Source organism: Vanacampus margaritifer, chromosome 18 (assembly GCF_051991255.1).
Source record: "Vanacampus margaritifer isolate UIUO_Vmar chromosome 18, RoL_Vmar_1.0, whole genome shotgun sequence".
NCBI classification, from domain to species: Eukaryota; Metazoa; Chordata; class Actinopteri; order Syngnathiformes; family Syngnathidae; genus Vanacampus; species Vanacampus margaritifer.
In genome coordinates, this window is record NC_135449.1 from 1,931,118 (window position 1) to 1,943,502 (window position 12,385).

The 12,385-nt window shown below is 45.0% G+C and overlaps 2 protein-coding genes across 4 annotated transcripts in view; one reads left to right on the forward strand and one right to left on the reverse strand.

Annotated features, from left to right (window-relative positions):
• The window catches only part of ctbp2l (C-terminal binding protein 2, like), a 58,417-nt gene extending 46,322 nt beyond the window's left edge, over positions 1–12,095 (reverse strand). Inside the window, exons 1-2 of one of the 3 annotated variants that reach the window (XM_077551179.1) lie at positions 11,774–12,094; positions 151–244 (exon numbers count right to left, since the gene is read on the reverse strand). The gene's annotated coding sequence lies outside the window, so the exon portion shown is untranslated. Of the gene's footprint in view, positions 1–150; positions 245–11,773 lie in introns of all 3 variants that reach the window. The other 2 variants (XM_077551180.1, XM_077551178.1) reach the window with 2 other exon arrangements.
• The window catches only part of bccip (BRCA2 and CDKN1A interacting protein), a 33,515-nt gene continuing 32,619 nt past the window's right edge, over positions 11,490–12,385 (forward strand). Inside the window, exon 1 of the mRNA XM_077551220.1 lies at positions 11,490–11,798. The gene's annotated coding sequence lies outside the window, so the exon portion shown is untranslated. The remainder of the gene's footprint in view (positions 11,799–12,385) is intronic.

Consider the following 12,385-nt stretch of genomic DNA (forward strand, 5'->3'; position numbering starts at 1 on the left):
CAAAAAAACGTAAAAAAAAAGAGAGGACCAAAAGTTCAGCTTTCTTCCCCTTTTGTTCCTCCTCACTTTTTGACCTACATGAGCATGAGCGCGTGGCTCTGAACTCTGCGTGAGTGCGCAGGGTGGTCCCCGTCTGCTTTGTGGATTCACCTGGGATGTCGTGCGTCTTTGCGAGCTTTCAGTTTTGCTGTGTTTTGTTTGAAGGGGAGTCATGAGAAGTGGACCCCACGCGGGAGAGATAGCACTAAACACAAAGAGACAAGAGAGGGGGGGAGAGAGAGAGAGAGAGACGGTCTAGTCGGTCAGGCAGAAGTGGGCCAAGCTGGTGTTGCACTCAAGAGATGACACACATTCAAGCGTCTGACTGGACTCATTCTCTTAAAACGCACGCGCGCACACGCTCACATGCACACCAACAAACGTACACAGATACATACAAAGCACACCGAGAATCCCCTGGGACTTAGATGCTGATATTGTGCTATTGTAGCGCTCACACATCAAGTTCAAGTTGACTAAACAAGATGGAGAGAGGAGAGGTGCTAGGAATGTAATTGTTTTTTTTTTTCCTCAACGGTCGTATTTGCTCAAACAGACCACGCGGGTGGATTTAATTACCTTTACTATGACGATATCTCTGCGTGTCGTGGTAGAGGTAAAGCAGCGGACGTAAAGTATTTTTAGAATCAATTATTCTCTCGATTAGCCAATCGAGCGATTGAATAAAATGTGATTTTGCAGATGGATGGATTATTCAACAAAATACCACACGCTACTTCTATAAAATATCATGTAAGGTTCAGGTTATGTGAGGTCACATGAGCCAGCTGACCTCCTGCTTAAGGGGATTTACGAAGCCCCTGAGAAGATCACCTTTTTAGGTCTGTACGGTTATATCCATCACATAAGTTCTGGATCTTAAGGACCCTTAGGAGCTCCCATGAAACGCAACCTCAGGTGATCCAGCTGCAGATTGAGCTGTCTGGTCTCTTAACAGCGACCAGGCTCAGGCCCAAGTGGAGCAGACTGATTACATTTCTCAACAGGCAATGCTAGTGGCCCGAGGCCTACCATGAGTCAAGCCAAAGCTTGCTCTACTGCAGCTTGCAGTGTTGGCATTAAATAAGTTGGACTGGATAGATAAAGTCCTGAGATGAGAATTTAAATTAACGTTGACATTCAATACTGCAAATGATATGCATAATGGATCAAATCTCCCAGAGAACTCATTCAGTCTTGTATAACTAGGGCATCAAGGCAACATTTTGTAAACACAAACCAAATCAAAATGTACACTTGCAAGTAATTTTCGATCTCCAGGGACGCCGTAGAAAAAAAAGTGTGACTTCACGCAGATATTCGGCAGCTGGAGCAGCGTTTTGACATGATGGGCTGGCCTCCCTTTGCGTACTTTACACAAGCAAACTCCGCGAGTCATTACCCAACATGAGCTCATCATTAGCGCAATCATCATTCACTGTTATGGATTATGTAATTGCTCCATTAATCAGGGGGAGCCAAAGCGGCAACACACACAAGCTTGATCGTCACAAATGTGTGCATTAAAATAGATGACGGTTAGCGCTGGATTTACACGTCACGGATCAAGGCACACAATTACGATATTTTTGAACAAATTGGATATGACTTAGTATACCCGTCATTAACTGGGCATAGCCAAAGACGTACCTGTAAAGTCGATAATATAATCTGTTTGCATGCTACCTGCCACTATCATCTTGATTTTTCAGCAACCCGGGATTATTAACACATCGGTGACAGTGTACTTGTATTTTGATAGCTGCCGATGTTGCAATACTGCATCAGAAACTAGGAAGTGCTGGCTATTGAGCTTTTTTTAACTCTTTGACTGCCAGACGTTTTCAGAAAAGGGATGCCGTGGGTGCCAGCCGATTTTAAGCATTTTGACTGATCTTTCAAGGTCCATAGAAAATTATGTGTTTGGACTATGGAAATGCACATACTGCCAAAAAAAGATTGGACTCTCATCTTCCATCAGAAAAAAAAGTTTGTTTCTACCTTATTCCGTTAATGAGTAATCAATAATAGAAAATGGTTAGTTTCACCTGTTTTGAAAAAAACGTCTTTTAACGTCTTTGGCACTCCTCCATAGGATTTTACTAAACGTTATTTAACGTTTTTGGCAGTCAAAGAGTTAATAACAATTCTCTCAGAGACGCTAAATATGATATTAAGGATAATCAGGGCATGAGCAGCAGGAGGTGCAAACAAGAAGTTGGTCATTTTGGTTTGAAGCTGTTATTTTGGGTCAAAGCCAGGTCTTGAACTGGGACAAACTCCTGCTAGGGAATTCCAAATAAACCTCAATCGGAAGCTGGTAAAATGCAAAGCTATGTTGCCTAACGTGGGCAGAGCACCAAGTCAAAGTTTAGATTGGGAGGGGTGCACCACTTAAGTCTTCAGTCATCTCGTCACGAGTGGCATGCAAAGACTTGAAAATAATTGCTAAAGGGCAGATAATAACTCAAATGTAAATCCATCAGAGCAACAAAGTGAGGAAAAGGTGGACAAAAAGCTTTTGCTGCATAATTTATTGTCACTCCGGCAGCGTGATTGCGCAACGACTATTCCGGTAACATTTTGGAAGTGCAGACGCGTACGTAATTGTCATCTGATTCCAGCATCTGGCATGCCTTGTGAGGACTTAATCCAGCGGTGTCATACACTATTTGTCAAGGCTGAGAGATGGAGGGCACTTTGGCGGGAAAATGAGCGGCAGTAGCTTACTTTTGAGCGACTTCGCCTTGGCGAGTCTTATCGTCCTTGTTAGAAAGGTCAGTGACACGCAGAGCTTCCCAATAGTGCGCGCCCTCTCAAACACTGTCGAGTGCTGTCAAGAAATAACACCGGGCGGAGAAAAACGGCTGCGCTGTAATCAGATATTTTCCTCGGCTGCTTCCCTCCCCCGGATTGCACTTAAGGCGATGTCTTTCTGACTCGCTTAAGAGTGGGAGAGCTTGAAAATGTATATGTCGCACCCCAAAATGGGACCCAAGTGCTTGGCACCTCAGTCGCAACCTACACACAAAAACAAACAACTAAATGGTTTGTGGTTACAGTCGAGATGCTGGCAGAGCTTCATAAGGTTTAGCGCAGGCTGCCGGGGCCGAACACAATAAAGCCAGAAAGGAGAATGGCAAGAAACCTCTCTTCCATTGTAGGGAATTTCCTATGTGATGCTGAGGGGAGCTTATGCATTCACCTTGTTGAAGTGACATTTAAATAAGCATCAGCTATTTTTTCTTTTCTCAACCCTCCCCACTCCCCCCTCGCCTCTACCTCTCCACTCCTTGAGTGCCGCCATAATTTGAAGCTGTCACAAACAAATCCTCTGTGTCGAACCTTGCCAAATGTCAGGTCTCGTCAAACGGGGATGACGGGCTCCGAATGAATAAAAAAAAAAGAGGGGGGGGGACCTTGGAAACTTTTCTCGACAAAACACGGGAGTCTGAGCGTCCAATGAATATTTATGAGGGTCTACCATTTCTTTGAGACGACAGACTGAGTTGCTGATCTGACAGAGTCGCCCGATTTCAAATATTCTAAGTATGGCTCAGCTCCAACTTACATCATGTATATATTCCATCAGTTGGCGGAAAACGACGGAGCCAACACCCCCACCCCCCCAAACCCCTTGTTGGAACAAAATGTCTCTAATACTGCCTGCAGAAGCAGCTCCTAAAGCAAAAATAGAATGGTGAGACAGAGGTGTAATGCAAAAGCAGTACACAAATAAATGACATCAACTGACTGACTAACAAATTAAAACTACAACAAAAATCTGTCTCGCGGGTCGTCCTCTTGAAAGTTCTGTGACAAATAGGGTGCCAGAAACGGGATACCCCGTTGGAAGGACGTATTTTTCCAATGACATCACCAATGTGTATCGATCCAAAAGGGCCTTCAAGATGGAGCTCCTGTCTTTCTGTCTGTTCCTGCTGTTTGCACTGCCATCGTCTAATCTGTGCTGTTGCAGCTGCACATTATGTCACCATGTCCAGCAGGCCAGACTTTTTTCCAGACAAGGGTGGGGGAGGAGGGATGGTGTGGTGGTGGTGGAGGGAGAGCGGGGGGGGCTCCTTTCTCTCTTCCTTTTCTTGCACCGGGCAAAGGATCAGAGGCTTTAATATGGCTGCCAGGGAGGCAACAGCCATTTAATAACAATGCAATCGTTGCTCACAGCAGTGGTCCAGTGTCGTTCAATACACCCCGCCGTGTGCAGATGGTACATTGTCTGCACCATCCCAAAACATTCCCTCTCTCGCTCTTTGAGATTCGTCGTCGATATTTAACCCTCTTCCTGACAGAATCAACATGCAATCACGCAGCACTATTCCTAAGAGAAGAGGGATCTCAGCTGTTGTTTTTTTTACTGCCTCCCGCAGTGGGGCGACATCTGGAGGAGGCGTTTCCGTGTACAAGCAGTTCAGGCCACAATTGTCATCCACCCAAGGACGTAACAGGCTTTCAGTACCAAACAAAAAAAGAGGGATAGTGGTGGTGGGTGGCGGGGGCGCCGTTCAAATCAACACAGTTAATGTTGCCATAAGCCAGTCACCTTGCCAAGTTATTTTCAAAACTCATTCGAGGGCAATTGCGCAACATTTTGATGAAAATGACCGGTAATACAGCGTCGCGGCGGCCATTTCGCAAAGGTGGATGTTCATTACGTGCCAGCGGGGAAGAGCTTGGCCTTAATAGAGTGCCGGCCATAAACATCCCTCATCATCACCGGGCCTGCCATTTGATCTCCCCTCGTGGGGATTGTGGGGGCCGGGCATCTCCATTTCTTCGTGTGTTTACTCGGTAATGGACTCTGCCCAAAGAGTTGCTCACGGCGGACAAAGCCGACACGCCTGACAGAGCGTTGATTAACGACCGAATTACAAAACAACTCCGGGTCACCTTCCTTAACTTCGTGATGGATTGCCCAAACGTGGGGATTCCGATGGCTTTAGGTAATAATGGCGGCACTCCACCTGTGCGCCGGTGCATTCTCTGTTCTCGCTTTAAAAAAAAGAAAAGAAATCAACGCTTCCATAAATCAGCAAATGCCGCAATTAGCAGTCATAACATTGTAGCGAGCGATGCTTTACGGCCTGGCGAACGCAAGCGACTGTAGTCCGGCGTCCGCGAAGCCTCCGTTAAGCGCTGCCCCGCTTTGTCGCCGCCGTCACGGGCAGTTTATAAGGCTGCAAATGAGGCTCGCCATCTGTCCCACCTCGATGAGAGTTTTGCGCAGCTTTGGCATGCCTGACTTCCCCCTAATGCTGTACAAATGTTTGGAGACATTACATAAGCAGCGAGACCTTCACTCGGGTCGACAGGGACAAACGGAGATGGATAGGGCGGGTGAGAGAGACGAAGCCGGAGACGAAGAGGTACTCTTCAACTCATGAGTAGCGGTGCGCTCAAGCAAACAATAGCACTACCGGCGTGATAGTGTATTATGTTCTAGAGTAGGGGTAAAGGTTAACGTAAGAAACAAAGCGTTTGACGTATGAAGGGCACATGATGAGGCAAACTTTGGAAAGTTTGAACTATTTGTAAACAGATCAGATTCTATTTGAACTCAAACTGTCTTACGTGAGACATGAGATACGGAGTTTGTGTGAGACTACAAGTCTACGAGCTTTTAGCATCACCAATTGGTCTAGGATACGTCCTTCCGATTGGGGCCCCATATGAGTCGGGTTTCCATCCAATTGTTTCAAAGTTTTTTAAGCGCATTTACTGAAAATGTGCAAAACGGACATGCGATTTATGCCCCTTTCCATCTTTTCTTCTTTTGCGAATATCGAGAAGAGACTCCGCCGCTGTAGGTGGCGGTATACGCCACAGAGATGTGATCCACCAGTAATTTAAAAGAAGAAGAAGAACAGGAAGCAACTGCACCGTGCGATGGTGTCGTGTGCGTTTGCTTTTGTAAGTCTTGATAAAACATAGCGTCCTTTTTTCGATACGCTTCAAAATGCACCTCCTCCAAGCGTAAAAACATGTCTTGCTTTTTTCAAATTTCTAGTGTTTCCATTCAGTTTTATTTTCACATTTCTTGAAAATTTGAATAAAAATGGGGTGATAGAAACCCAACTATCATTAATGGCGGTTAACTGATTGATATAAGTTAAGAATCATAATTAACATGCAGATAAACACGTTTTGATATCTGACGGGCAAAAAAAATAAAACATCATATATGTGTTTTCTGGATTTGTGGCTTTACCACCGGATTTAATGAATGAGCCAAGTGTAAATATTTGCACCCCTCTTAGCGAGAAGCTCCCCACTACCACCAAGAACAAGAATTTGCGTATTTTAATACATAATGTGTCCTTTCTGTAGGACAGTGGATTTCTCTACATGACCCTTTTTCATTCATTTATTTTCCATTTTTCAGATGACATTTTAGAGCAATGCTAGATTCACCAATTATTTCGGGAGATTTGGGAAACCCAATGCGCTACAGCCAGGGCAATGTTACTGCAATGGTGTGGTTCAGTGAAAAACATTTAGCAATAGCTAGCGGACAATTCCGCCACAGGCGTGCCAGTGTAGAGACTTTGTATGAAGTTGTGAACTAAAGAAAAATCCCACAGAAGCTCCAACATGGGTGTACTGTAATTTTGCTTAGTCTTGAGGAGTGATCATGGAAATGTACGTCACCCATTCCCAAGCAAAAGTATTATTAAGTCAGATTCCAACAGTTAGTCTATGAGACATAAAAAGGTAGGTAGGGGTGGGCCCTATCTTACCGCCACAGAGTACAAAGTTCAACCTCTCTGACAGCAGCCGCTTATCAATTGAAACTAAATTTAGCATCAGGGTAAACATTCAAGTCTCTCCTACTGGTTGGTTTCCAGCATCAAAAGACAAGGTTACAGTAAATGGTCCCTCATAATGGGGATACCACCACACAGGGTATATACCACTATGGGGTAGATGCCATGGACTTCCGGGTTTTACACTTCAGCGCCGTTTCCGGCCACTGCTGGCCGCGTTCCAACACTCGCACCCCCACCCCTGCGCCATCCGCACGCTCCCGCTCATCGGATTTGTCCAGAGCAGAGGGAGAACATTCGCTCATTGACTCTTATCCTATGAATGACTTGAATATTTTCAGACCCTTATACATAATAAAAGTACACACCGGACCACATCACTTGTTAAAAACTAGGCTAACAACTCATTGTTTCCTCCAGACTTGGCTTTCAGACATGATCACTAACAAGACTGATGTGCAGATACCAACTGCTAAGCGGCACATAGCAGTAGATAAAGTAGCGCAGCCACGCCGCTGTTACCATGGCGGCCCTTCACCCCATTTCTCTGCCTGCGCTGTAATTAACCGTACTCAGCAATTTTCCTCATCTGTATTGGGCTCATGTTTTGCTTATGTGCATAAGGAACGTGCTAATTCTCTCAAATGAGAATCACCACTGAATTGCTATTCCAAAAAAAAAAAAACAAGGCCGAGGGAATGATGGCCAAATAATAAGCATGCCCCGCATCCAATAAATCCACTTAGCGGTCTTGTAAACACTTGAAAATGAAGCCTGTTGAGTTCTCATCTCCAGAATAAAACCAAGGGCAACACAGAGGTGGATATCGCAAATCACATTACAGAGACATGAAATTAACCCGTCCTCTCAAAACATTTGGCCACCGCGCAGTATAACCTTGAAGCCGCATTTATCTTCTTTGTGAGGGGAAGCCATAACCTCCATGTCTCCCCCAACCTTTTGAAAAAGAGCGTCTTGGCGTTACTACAATGGCTCCGGCGAGGTAATTATTCAATATGATCCTTTGCTGCTGCGCTCGTGATACTTTGTAATTTCATTTCACTTACGTCTGTTTTGCGGCGCAACGCACAATGAGCCGTCCCAAAAGACCGCTTCCTCCTTAAGATAATAAAGGCCTTTTGTGCTTGCCTTTGAGAAATCCTTGGTGGATTACGCCAGAGCACATCAATTAATATGCATTCAATGAAAAGAGTATGAAGTTGTAAGAAAATAATCGGTCGGAATTTACGCTGCTGCGTCGCTTGACATTACGACGACGGCCACGGGGGGCCCCCGAGCTTGACAAAAGGGCATGACCTAGTAGAGGTAGCGTTAGCCCATCTGCTTGCCGACCACATGAGGTTCAGCGGCAATGACTTGCCAAAAAAAAAAAAAAGAGGAAAAAAACAGACATCTGTTTAACAGAATAGTCTTATGTAAGACATATTGCTGGATCTTCTCCCTTTGAACGGATCTCAGCTCTTACTGTCATCGTGATAAGGACATCCGTAGCTCCAATTATCCTTTCACCTACACACAACACAATCGCATCAACTGTCAGTAAAGTGGAGGGTGCAGATGACAGGGAGAAAGTCTGATAGCGCCCTTCCACTCAACCAGACAGTTTATCCGGTTGCAGAGAAATGAAGACGCCAAACACCCCCGAGAGAGCAGACAAGTGACAAGAAACATGTTTCCTTGAGTGAGGGTCCATCCAATTTGTGGTGCTTATGCCAGGAGAAATCAACTCTGGGCAGTCAATCTTAGTTTCTTCAAGATCAAGTTTACGATATGAGAAGACCTTAACTAGAGATGCTTTTACACTAGTCAGTCCCTTGGACAATTGGTCATTTTAATCAAACACGAGATCGTCTTCTCCCTTGGCGCACTATGTGAGCGCAAAATCTTTTTCTTCCTCGTTTGGAGTGGATTTTCAGATGTGGACCAAGACTCATATTGATGGACATTTATTATTTAGCCAATTGACCAGGATCTCATCAATAACTGTCAGACCATGAACCCCAATCTCGATGACAGTAAATGGGGCAAGATGTTAACACATGATCTGCAGCGCAAAATTAACTCGGGTCAACAAGCCGAAGGTGGTACAGTTCTATGTTAAACCCCAAAACGTGGATAAAAGCAATCCACCTTCTCCAACCAATTGCAGAGTGTTCAGAAAACCATTTACCTTTGAGTTTTGTTTGCTTTCTCCCTTCATGGTCATTTGCTTTTGTTTGTGGTTCCTGTCAGTTGTCATATCATGGTGAGTTCAGTCTGAGTGTTTGTTTGTTTCTTTGAATCTGGTCTTTTGGACTCTTATTCATTTAATTTCTCAGTTATCACCTGCCTTGCCTCCATGCTTCTTTACAATTGCATCCTCAATGCTGCCAAAATGCTGCCCAAAACGCAACAAGTGTGGCCTCTTTTCCATTATTTCCTCTGGAAAATAACAGTTTCAAAATTTTGAGGGTTTAAGTTTATTCCCCGAGGTGTCCACAATGAAAACAAATCCTTCATCATAGCCCAACTACTCTAACGGCATTTAATTAGCCTTATTTGACATCAACATTGACAAGTTGCCAGCTGCCGACTGCACAAGGTAATAAATATCACACAATCTGAACACAAGGCTGATTAAATGGTGCTCTCTACACAAACCTGTCACAGAAAAGAAAAAAAAACACACACGGGTAAACATCCTATCTGTAACGTATTTGACGCCTAAGCCCGGCAGGTACGCGACTGCGCTGACACTCGCTCCCTCGCAGGCACTTTCAAGGGAAAGCTGCTGCCGTAAATCCCAGCTAATGGTGGCCAGCGAGGGAACTTTTTAACACAGAACTTAGAGAAACCGCCGTTACTCACCCGTGGAGGGAGAGGGAGAGAGTGGGGGAGGAAGAGGGGCGAGACTTCGTCCGAGGGTTTGACGGATGCTAATAAATATTGCACGGCGCCAACAGGGGTCCTTCTAAGAGAGCCGTTCAATTGCCATGAGTGATAGGTCGCTGCTGGGCAACACACGGTGGAGGATGGCAGAGTGCGCATTCCTCACGAGGGGGAGTCTGTTCTAGAAGCTCGACAGCAGACATTTTTTAACGCTAAGGGAGAAGAGGAAAAAACAGGAAGCAGACCGCTCGTTTAACTTCTGTCGAATAACTTTGTAGGATTAACAGCCCACTTTAATAGAGTTCATAGAACTGTCCACCGTTTTAACTACTTCCTTGGCAACAACAGAGCTGATGGAGGACCCTTGTGTATTTGGAAAGTGGGGAACTTGACTGAGCCCACATTTTGGTGCGGTGTCATTTAGCGGGGACCAAAAAAAAAAAAAAGCTCTTCTAGTTCCAGGAACTACAACTATCAAGAACTTAAAGTTCCTGAAACTCTAAAACAAATTTGTGAGATACTACTGCCTAAATTTAGTTGCAAGGAAATCAAACAGGGCGAAAAGAAGACCCTGTGCAGGGTTTTCATTAAGTCCAGGAACTTTTGGAGTTTGAAGGTGGAAATAATTACTGAATGGCTTTCAGGCCCTTAAAAATAACCACCAGATATATTTTGATCTACAAATGGATTGAAGCCCAATAAGGCCAGATTTAATTACTTTGCAAAAAAAAAAAAAAAAAGTTTCTGTTGTTTCATTGTGTTCAATGTGTGGGATCCCCCAACATGATTCAGGTCCCCACAAAGTCTTCCCATTTGTCCCCGGATTGCCGGATCAGCCTGAAGCCATCGCTAGCAACTGCTCTGCCAACATGTCTTCTTAAAAGGAGTAGAGCGTTTGGGCTGCGTCTCTGGATGTTACAAAAATCACAAACATCTCCGGATAGAGGCCAATAAGTGCGTTTTTCAGCAAACAGCTTTAGTTAGCTTCTACAAGAAAAAATGTTAGTAGATGAGTCATTGGGGGTTCACTATGAAACTTGTTCTCCCAGTACCAAGTGTGAAGGTTGGTCAACAAAATATGATGACTAATTTGAGGAAGGAAATCTTACTATTTTGAGGCTTGTGCCACAAGACAACAAACCGTAAACGCTTAGCTCAGGCACTACTAGCTTGTTACATAAAATGCAGCGTCAAAAATCATAACAACGCAAGTATCATGGACCTGGAGGCCCCCAACGCCCTCCCTCATCAACCCGCCACCCCGGGAAGGGTTCATGGCGAGGGCATCTGACAAAACACGAGGTCAGGGTCATTTCCACAAGACAGATGCGACAATTTAGTTGCTAGCTGTTGTGCGTTTAAGTGATTGGGAGCCATTTTAAATATGGTTTACACAAATTTGGACATCATTTGCTAAAAAAATCACCCCCAAATCCCTGAGTTTGTACTAATAAACATTTGTATGTATTTTTTTTTTAAGTCTAACAACAGTATGACATATTTTATGTTACTGTTGCATCTCTTTATGTGACTTTTAATTGCCAGGTCAGCAGCCTTTTTAAACTACAGCACTTGAAGTTCTGGCCCCCCAAAAAAATCGAAAAAAACGAGCTCTGGCGGGAAGAGTAAAATTTGTACTTGTCGTGATAGTACGGCGGTATGTGGACTAAGCATGGCCGGCAGATGAGCTCCACCGCAGGGACCTGATTGTGAGTGAGGCGGGGAGGGGTAGTGGTGGTCGTGCCGGTGGGAGGGGGGGGGGATAGAGGATGGCGTCGTTCGCGGCACTATTTGACGACCACCTCAACTCAGAGTGCAACCGATTAGCGGCGTTGTAACTTCGCCATTCGAACATTTTTGCTATGTTCGTTCAGATGGAGGGACAGCAGGGGTCAAGCTAGCCCTCGCAACGGTGCTAATGGAACGAGGTGGCGGACATTAACGAAGGGGGAGGCGTGCTGTCAGATGGACCGACCCGCCGCTTCTCTCCGCGGCAAGGTGGCCACACATGGCCGCTCGACCGAGGCGAACTGAATTAAAACACCGCCGTTCGCTTGTTTTACCTTCACGAACTGCAAAAAGAGGGGGGTAAGTTGACTTTTTTCTAGGCGCACGTCGTCGTCGTCGTCTTCGTCGTCGTCTTGATGGTCAACGGCGGGGGCAGCATCATCACCATCCGTAATACAAGATTCCACTTTATTAATCCTTCAGGAAAAGCTGGAATCTTCTTCCCTTTCTTCTTCTTGTTTCCTCGTCCGCCTAAAATGTGCCGATATGATACACGCCACCTCCTTGTTGATTTAAAGCCGAGTCCAAGTCTTCCGCCGCTTTATTTTCTCCCCTCCGCCTCTTTTTTTGCTCACTATGTGCAACTCTTGTGTGTGTGTTTTCTTCTCTTTTTTATCAAGGCGGGGTCTTGGCTCCTTCAAGCCAATGACATAAACCAAGAAGCCCCCCGCCCTCTTCCTCTTGTTTCTCACTCATATGGTCAAAGCATCTCTCAGACTCAAGCAGATTTGCACTCTAACAATCGTCTTCACAGTCAACAATACAATACACATTACCTGATTTTGGATACATCATGTATAGGAGGATACCACAGCAGCCCCACATTCTGACATGTTCTTTTGCCCATTCCTCCATGAAGTTAGTGTTTCGTTGTATTCACCATCAAA